Below are 9,320 nucleotides of genomic sequence, written 5' to 3'. Positions count from 1 at the left end.
CGCACCGCCACTGCGGGAGGGGAGCTGGGCCCCAGGGCGCCTGGGGTTCCGTTCAGCAGCCAAGGCCAGTGAGAGCTGCTTTCTAGACCTGAAGCCTGGGAGGCCGCCCTCCCCTCACCTGCGTCTCCCTGCCCTCCCCTCACCTGCCTGGCCGCCCTCCCCTCACCTGCCTGGCCGCCCTCCCCTCACCTGCCTGGCCGCCCTCCCCTCACCTGCGTCTCCCTGCCCTCCCCTCACCTGCCTGGCCGCCCTCCCCTCACCTGCCTGGCCGCCTGGGTGTCTCCCTGCCCCCGGGACACCAGGGGCCCTCCAGCTCTCCTCCCTTTTCCCTCTGTCTCTTGCTCTCTCCCTGTCTCCATCTCTGTCTCTCCTGATCTTTCTCTGTCTCCCTCTGTCTCTGTCTTGTCTCTCCCTCTGCCTCAGCCCAGCTTCCTGTCTCTGACAGGCCCCGATTGGCCCCTCTGGTCCTGGGGTTCTGGCAACCAGCTGGCCTTCGTCAGAGATGTGAGAGCCCCACCCCTCCCCGCCGGAAGCCTGTCCAGGCCCTGGGCCAATGCTGTGGCTGAAGCGTGAGGGACCTTTCCTCTCCCTGAAACCTTGGGGTCCCCCGCAGGCCGGGGTGATGCTAGCCCATGCTGGAGCCTTGCCCAGCAAGAAGTGAGTTGTGGGTGTGGGTCCCCAGTGCCCCGGCCCCCCTCAAATTCCTGCCCTGGAGAAGCCTCACAGACCCTCTGGCTGGATCTGCCTGGTGCACTGAGGCCCCGAACTCCAGCCCCCAAACCCAGACCTGGTCCTGGGTGGGGTAACCTGAGCCCCCAGCGCCGGGATCATTCACGGGGACCTCGTGACCGGTCACCTTGCCGCCCATGTCTCAGCCCCAGGACTTTCTGGGACTCTTTTACGACGGTTTCTGTTGCTTGGGCTGCGGTGCAGCGGCATGATCCTGGTTCACGGCAACCCCCACCTCCTGGGTTCAGGTGACTCTCCTGCCTCAGCCTTCCAAGTAGCCACCATGCCCAGCTAATTTTTGTATTTTTAGTAGAGATGGGGATTCACCAGGCCGGTCAGGCTGGTCTCGAACTCCTGACCTCAGGTGATCCGCCTGCCTCAGCTTCCCGGTGCTGGGATCACAGGTGTGACCCACCGAGTCCATCCGGCCCTCCTGTACAGCAGCAGCAAGAGCCCCATGTGTCCAGGGCCTCCCCTCAGACCAAGCTCCCCGCCCCCACCCAGAGGCCCCGCAGAGGGCACAGGAGGAGAGGCCTCAGGCCCCTGTGACAAAGCTGCACCTCTCAGCCCTGGGCTCAGCCACATGGACCCACCGGGCTCCTGAGTCTCCTTCAGCGACTTCAACTCTGGGGCATCATGCCCCTCTGCCAGGCCCAGGGCCTCCACCTTGCTGTCCCTGCAGCCCCCAGCCCCAGGCAGGCAGGGACAGCCCTTCCCACCTCCACACACCTCCCCACCCCTGAAGGCCCTTCCCACCTCCCCACAGCCCTGAGGGCCCTTCCCACACCCGACACCTCTGACGGCCCTTCCCACCTCCCCACAACCCCCCCACCCCTGAAGGCCCTCCCCACACCTCCCCCACTCCCAAAGGCCCTTCCCACCTCCCCCCACCCCTGAAGGCCCTTCCCACACACCCCCCGCCGTGGCCCTTCCCACCTCCCCACACCCACTCCCACCCCTGAAGGCCCTTCCCACCTCCCCACACCCACTCCCACCCCTGAAGGCCCTTCCCACCTCCCCACACCCACTCCCACCCCTGAAGGCCCTTCCCACCTCCCCACACCCACTCCCACCCCTGAAGGCCCTTCCCACCTCCCCACACCCACTCCCACCCCTGAAGGCCCTTCCCACTTCCCCACACCCACTCCCACCCCTGAAGGCCCTTCCCACCTCCCCACACCCACTCCCACCCCTGAAGGCCCTTCCCACCTCCCCACACCCACTCCCACCCCTGAAGGCCCTTCCCACCTCCCCACACCCACTCCCACCCCTGAAGGCCCTTCCCACCTCCCCACACCCACTCCCACCCCTGAAGGCCCTTCCCACCTCCCCACACCCACTCCCACCCCTGAAGGCCCTTCCCACCTCCCCACAGCCCTGAGGGCCCTTCCCACACCCGACACCTCTGACGGCCCTTCCCACCTCCCCACACCTCCCTCACCCCCAAAGGCCCTTCCCACCTCCCGCCACCCCTGAAGGCCCTTCCCACCTCCCCACACCTCCCCCACCCCCAAAGGCCCTTCCCACCTCCCGCCACCCCTGAAGGCCCTTCCCACCTCCCCACACCTCCCCCACCCCTGAGGGCCCTTCCCACCTCCCCACAGCCCTGAGGGCCCTTCCCACCTCCCCACAGCCCTGAGGGCCCTTCCCACCTCCCCCCACCCCTGAAGGCCCTTCCCACCTCTCCACACCTCCCCCACCCCTGAGGGCCCTTCCCACCCCCCTACACCTCCCCCACGGCCCTTCCCACCTCCCTACATCCCCTGACGGCCTTTCGGACCCCACACCTCACCACCACACAGACCAGGGACGCCCGTCGCCCGTGAGCACCCACCCTGTGGCTGCCACGGCAAGAGCCTGGAGGTGCCCATGGAAGACGTCCCCAGCTTCAGGACCATCCTTTGGACGGACCATTCCAGAGAAGGACGAAGCCTGTGAGCTCAGTCACACTTGTTCCGGATGGATTCAAGGGACACAAAAAGCGGAAGCAAGTCCACGGATGAGGGAGGCACCCGGCCCGGCCCGCCACGGAGGAGGACCCCACCATGAACAGGAGCCAGGCTCCGACTCCCGCCACCGTGTGGGTGCCCCGGGAGGACGCCAGCACAGCGTGTGAATGTTTAGGACGGGCCGATGCACAGGGACAGGAAGGGGTGCGTGGGTGCCGGGGCAGGGTGTTATGGGGTGTGGGGGGAATGGATAAAAGGTACCCACAAAAGTTAACGTTCCACACTGGTCTCTGGCTGGCCCAGGCTGGAGCGCAGTGACTCGATCTCCGCTCACTGCAACCTCCTCCTCCCAGGTTCCAGCGATTTGCCCACCTCTGCGTCCCAAGTAACTGGGATTACAGGTTCCCACCACCACCCTCAGTTAACCTTTTTTTCTTTTGTTTGAGGCGGAGTTTCGCTCTTGTTACCCAGGCTGGAGTGCAATGGCGCCATCTCGGCTCACCGCAACCTCCGCCTCCTGGGTTCAGGCAATTCTCCTGCCTCAGCCTCCCAAGTAGCTGGGATTACAGGCACGCGCCACCGTGCCCAGCTAATTTTTTGTATTTTTAGTAGAGACGGGATTTCACCATGTTGACCAGGATGGTCTCGATCTCTTGACCTCGTGATCCACCCGCCTCGGCCTCCCAAAGCGCTGGGATTACAGGCGTGAGCCACCGTGCCCAGCCATTTTTTTTGTATTTTTAGTAGAGCCGGGGTTTCACCTTGTTGGCCAGGCTGGTCTTGAACTCCTGACCTCAGGTGATCCACCCACTTCGACCTCCCAAAGTGCTGGGATTACAGGTGTGAGCGGCCGCGCCCAGCCACAGTTTTTTCTTTTTGTTTTGTTTTTTGGGTTTTTTTTGCACACAGTCTCTGTCGCCCAGGCTGGAGTGCAATGGCACGATCTCAGCTCCCTGCTGCCTCCGCCTCCAGGGTTTAAGTAATTCTCCTGCCTCAGCCTCCTGAGTAGCTGGGACGACAGGCTCCAACCACCACGCCCAGCTAATTTTCTGTACGCTTAGTAGAGACGAGGTGTCGCCATGTTGCCCAGGTAGGTCTCAAACTCCTGACCTCAGGTCATCTACCCGCCTCAGCCTCTCAAAGTGCTGGGATTACAGGTGTGAACCACCTCACCAGCCACAGTTTTATTTGGTTTGGTTTTTAGGCAGGGTCTCACTCTGTCACCCAGGCTGGCTTGCAAAGTTGAAATCATAGCTCACTGCAGCCTCGACCTCCCAGGCTCAGGGGATCCTCCTAACTCAGCCTTCCAGGTAGCCGGGACCACAGGTGCACACCAGCATGCTTGGCTACTCTCCTTTTTTTTTTTTTTTTTTGTATTTTTTGCAGCGATGGGGTCTCTCTTATATTGTCTAGACTAGTTTCAAATTCCTGGGTGTCAATGGTGCGATCTCAGCTCACTGCAGCCTCCGCCTCCCAGGTTCAAGCGATTCTCCAGCCTCAGCCTCCCCCGAGAAGCTAAGATTACAGGCAGCCGCCGTCATGCCCGGCTAATTTTTCTATTTTCGTCCATGCCAGTGCAGAACTTTTTTTTTGCTTTTTAATTTTTGTATTTTCAGTAGAGACAGAGTTTTGCCTCGTTGTGCAGGCTGGTCTCGAACTCCTGACTTCAGGTGATCCACCTGCCTCAGCCTCCCAAAGTGCTGGGATTGCAGACATGAGCCCACTGTGCCCCACCAAAATTGAGCACTTTTAAAGGGTAAGCTTTGATGTATGTCAACCATGTATATACATCTATGTACATTTTTTCAAATAGAGTCCCACTCTGTCATCCAGCCTAGAATGCAATGGCCTCATCGTTTCTCTGTGCAGCCTCCAACTCCTGGGCTCAAGTGATCCTCCCACCTCAGCCTCTGAAGTAGCTGGGACTGTCGGCTTTACCACCACACTGGATTTGTATTTGAATTTGTTTAAAAAACAGATTTGGTGGCTCAGCCTATAATCCCAGCATTTTGGGAGGCCGAGGCAGGGGGATCACGAGGCCAGGAGTTCGAGACCATCCAGACAAACGTGGTGAAACCCCTGTCTCTACTAAAAATACATAAATTAGCCGGTGTGGTGGCGGGTACCTGTAGTCCCAGCTACTCGGGAGGCTGAAGCAGGAGAATCTCTTGAACCCAGGAAGCAGAGGTTTCCGTGAGCTGAGATCGCGCCACTGCACTCCAGCCTGGGCGACAGAGCAAGACACCGTCTCAAAAAAAAAAAAAAAAAAGATTTCAGGGGAGTTGCAGCCTGTCCACAGGTCCCACCCACAGAGGTGGAGTTGTCAGGGAGCAGCTTATAGGGAAAAGTGGGGTCCCCAAGCGGCCAGTAGGGGAAAGTGGCCCACAGATAATGCCCACGGAGTCCTGTGGGGGAGCCTGTGAGGGGGTGTGGGTGCACCACGGCCCAGCTGAGACGGTCAAAAAAAGGCCGGCGAGGTGGCTGACGCCTGTGATCCCAGATCTTTGGGAGGCTGAGGGAGGAGGATCACTGGAGCCCAGGAGGTTGAGGCTGCAGTGAGCTGTGATCCAACCACTGTACTCTGTGCGCTGTAGCCTGGGGGACAGAGCAAGACCGTGTCACCAACGGGCAACAAAGAGCAAAAATGATTTTGGGCTCAGTGCAAAAAACTTGTCACAAGAGAGCAGAGATTGGCCGTGTGGCTCCCGCCTGTAATCCCAGCACTGTGGGCGGCCAAGGTGGGCAGATGACTGGAGGTCAGGAGTTTGAGACCACCCTGACCAACGTGGTGAAACCCCCACCCCCCGCCTCTACTAAAAATACAAAAATTAGCCGGGTGTGGTGGCACACTCCTGTACTCCCAGCTACTTGGGAGGCTGAGGCAGGAGAATCGCTTGAACCCAGGAGGTGGAGGCTGCGGTGAGCCGAGGTCACACCTACTGCACTCCAGCCTGGGCGACAGTGAGACCCTGTCTCAAAAAAAAAACATGGAGTGATTATGCTGCTTGGGGCTGATTCTCTCCTTTTTTTTTTTCTTTGAGACGGAGTTTCGCTCTTGTTACCCAGGCTGGAGTGCAATGGCGCGATCTCGGCTCACCGCAACCTCCGCCTCCTGGGTTCAGGCAATTCTCCTGCCTCAGCCTCCGGAGTAGCTGGGATTACAGGCACGCGCCACCGTGCCCAGCTCATTTTTGTATTTTTAGTAGAGATGGGGTTTCCCCGTGTTGGCCAGGCTAGTCTCAAAGTCCTGACCTCAGGTGATCCGCTGTCCACCTGCCTCGGCCCCCCAAAGTGCTGGGATTAGAAGCGTGAGCCACCACACCCCGCCTTTTTCTTTTTTTTCCTGAGGCAGGATCTCACTCTGTTGCCCAGGCTGAGTGCAGTGGTGTAATCTCAGCTCACGGCAACTTCCTGGGCTCAAACAATCCTCCTACCTCAGCCCCCCACGTAGCTGAGACCATAGGCATGTACCACCAGACCCAGATAATTTTTAAATTTTTTGTACAGGCTGGGTGAAGTGGGTCACACCTGTAATTCTGGCACTTCGGGGGGCCTAGGCAGGCAGATCACTTTCGCCAAGTGTGGTGGCTCATGCCTGTAATCCCAGCACTTTGGGAGGCCGAGGCGGGTGGATCACGAGATCAGGAGATCGAGACCATCCCGGTCAACATGGTGAAACCCCGTCTCTACTAAAAATACAAAAATTAGCTGGGCATGGTGGCGCGTGCCTGTAATCCCAGCTACTCGGGAGGCTGAGGCGGGAGAATTGCCTGAACCCAGGAGGCGGAGGTTGCGGTGAGCCGAGATCGCGCCATTGCACTCCAGCCTGGGTAACAAGAGCGAAACTCCGTCTCAAAAAAAAAAAAAAAAAGTTTGTTGAGCCAGGGTCTTGCTTTGTTGCCTGGGCTGGTCTGAAAACTGCTGGGCTCAAGCCCTCCTCCTGCCACGGCCTCCCGAAGTTCCGGGGTCACAGGAGGGAGCCACCCTGTCCAGCCCCCACCCCATCTGTCCGTCTCCCACTCTGAGCATGGCAACACCGCACCAGGCTGCAGAAAGGCCTGGCACTCAGAGAGGGCAGGCGGGTGCTCCCGCAAAGGCGAGGGCTCCTAGGTACATTGCTGGGGGGCGCTAGGTCAAATACCAGCCGCAGGGGAGGAATCTGTGCTGTAGAGAAGCAGGGACAGAGCCTGTGACTGGAAGCCAGGGCGGGGAGGGCCGGCCAGCCCAACAGTGAGCACTTCCTGCTGGAGCTCCGTTCCACCGGCAGGGGGTCAGACATAAGGTGTCTGTCTTTCTCGGTTTGTTTGTTTTGAGACCCAGTCTCCTCCTCGCTCGGTCACTCTGTCCCCCAGGCTGGAGTGCAGCGGGGAGATAGCAGCTCACCGCAACCTCCGCCTCCCAGGTTCAAGTGATTCTCCTGCCTCAGCCTCTTGAGTAGCGGGGATTATAGGCGTGCGCCACCACACCTGGCTAATTTCGTATTTTGAGTAGAGATGAAGGTTTCACGATATTGGCCAGGCTGCTCACGAACTCCTGACCACACGCGATCTGCCCACCTCGGCCTCCCAAAGTGCTGGGATTACGGGCGCGAGCCACCGCGTCCAGCCTACGGTGCAGCTGGCCAGGCACAGCGTTGCACACCTGTGGTCCCAGCTACTCCAGGCTGAGGCAGTGAGCTCTGCGGATCCAGGTTCACATAATGTGGTGACGTCCCTGGACCTGGCAGGACCACCAGGTTGCCTAAGGAGGGATGATCTGATCCAGGTCAGAAACCAAGTGGGGCAAAACTCCCATGCTGCTCCGACCTGGGATCGCACCTGTGAATGGCCACTGCACCCAGCTGGGAAACAGCGAGACCCTATGGCTAAAAGAAAAATAAAAAGATTGGCCGGGCGCGGTCACTCACACCTGTAATCCCAGCACTTTGGGAGGCCGAGGCGGGTGGATCACGAGGTCAAGAGATCGAGACCATCCTGGTTAAGATGGTGAAACCCCGTCTCTACTAAAAATACAAAAAACTAGCTGGGCATGGTGGCGCCTGCCTGTAATCCCAGCTACTCGGGAGGCTGAGGCAGGAGAATTGCCTGAACCCAGAAGGCGGAGGTTGCGGTGACCTGAGATCATGCCATTGCACTCCAGCCTGGGCAACAAGAGCTAAACTCTATCTCAAAAAAAAAGAAAAAGAGAAAAAGAAAAGGGGAGGGGAGGGGAAGGGAGAGGAGGGCAAAGGAGGGGAGGGGAAGGGAGGGGAGGGGAGGGGGAGAAAGGGAGGAAGGGAAGGAGGGAGAAAGAGAAAATAAAATAAAAAATGAAAAAGATGGAAAAACAATTCCCAGCATGGGGTGCACAAAAGAGAAGTCCAGGACCCCAGGAGGGGAAGTGGGGCTGGGCACAGACTGGGGTCAGGAGAGAGATTTTGGGTGCGGAAGGGCTCCAGGCAGGAGGATCCTGACGGTGCCTGCCTGGAAGATGTGAGCAGAGAAGCCACCAGAAACGAAGGGCCCAATAGTGGGTGGCTGTGGCTAGGGGACGAGATGAATGGCTGAGGGGGACCCAGGGTGGGTGAGGCTGGTGGAGGGGACAGAGGGGAAGCTGCTAGGCAAAGGGGCAGGCTGTCCTCCTCCCGCCCAGACAGTCCTGCCTTGGGTCTAGTTTGCACAGCTAGTCAGGGACGGGTCTGGAAGAAGACTGGGGCAGGTAGACCCAGGCAGGTAGACTGATCACAGGAAAATCCCACAGGAGCAAGGAAGGCACTGAAGGGGGTCTGGAGGAAGAGCCGCTGGAAGAGGGAGGCTTTAGAGGTGGACAGCGCCAGGTTTCGGGGCCAGGCACCCCAGGAGAGGGTGGGGGTGCACATGGAGGCTTCCGGCTGGTGTGAAACTGCCCATGCCAGGGAAGCACCACTGAGGTACAGAGGTCTCTGGCTGGGGGCACAGAGACTGGATCTATGTCCTTGGACAGGGTGGAGGAGGTGGCCTGACCCCCAAAGCCAGGAGCCGGCCAGAGAGGAGCTAGGAAAGACTAGGGGAGAGGGACCCCAGGCCCTGAGGCTGCACGGTTGCGGGGTTGTCCTGGCACAGAGGCTGAAGGTGGGGCAAGGGCCTGATCCTAAAGCCCACCCTGATAGCCAGGGGTACTTGGGGACTGGAACCCCAGGCCCTGGGGCGTGCACGGTGGGGCGGAGGGGGGTGGTCCCTGGCACAAAGGTGGTGGGTGGGGCGCAAGCCTGACTTCGAAGTCCAGTGGGATATTGAGGGGGACCCCACGCCTTGGTGCAGGGAGATGGGGTTCGCCGGCACAAGGAAGCGGGCGTGGGGCAGGGGACCTGGACTGGGGGTGACCCCGATGGCGGGGGGGAACTGGGGAGCGGAACCTCGGGCCCGGGGGCGCACGAGGCAGGGACTGTCAGGCTCGGGGCGGGAAGACACACACCTGCCGCCGCGCCCGCACGTGCGGATGCGCCCGGGTTCCCGCCCGAGCGCCAGAGGGGGCGGGGCCTGGCCCACGTGCCCGCCCCCGGCCCCGCCCCGCGCGCCTGCGCCCTGCGGGCCGCCCATTGTTGGGCCGCGGCGTGACGTCGCGGGGGCGGGGTCGGGGCGGGGCCGCGGGAGGCGGCGGGAGGGAAGGAGCGTCCCGTGCCGC

This window comes from Callithrix jacchus, chromosome 22 (genome assembly GCF_049354715.1).
Source record: "Callithrix jacchus isolate 240 chromosome 22, calJac240_pri, whole genome shotgun sequence".
NCBI lineage: Eukaryota > Metazoa > Chordata > Mammalia > Primates > Cebidae > Callithrix > Callithrix jacchus.
Note: the sequence above shows the minus strand (reverse complement) of the source record.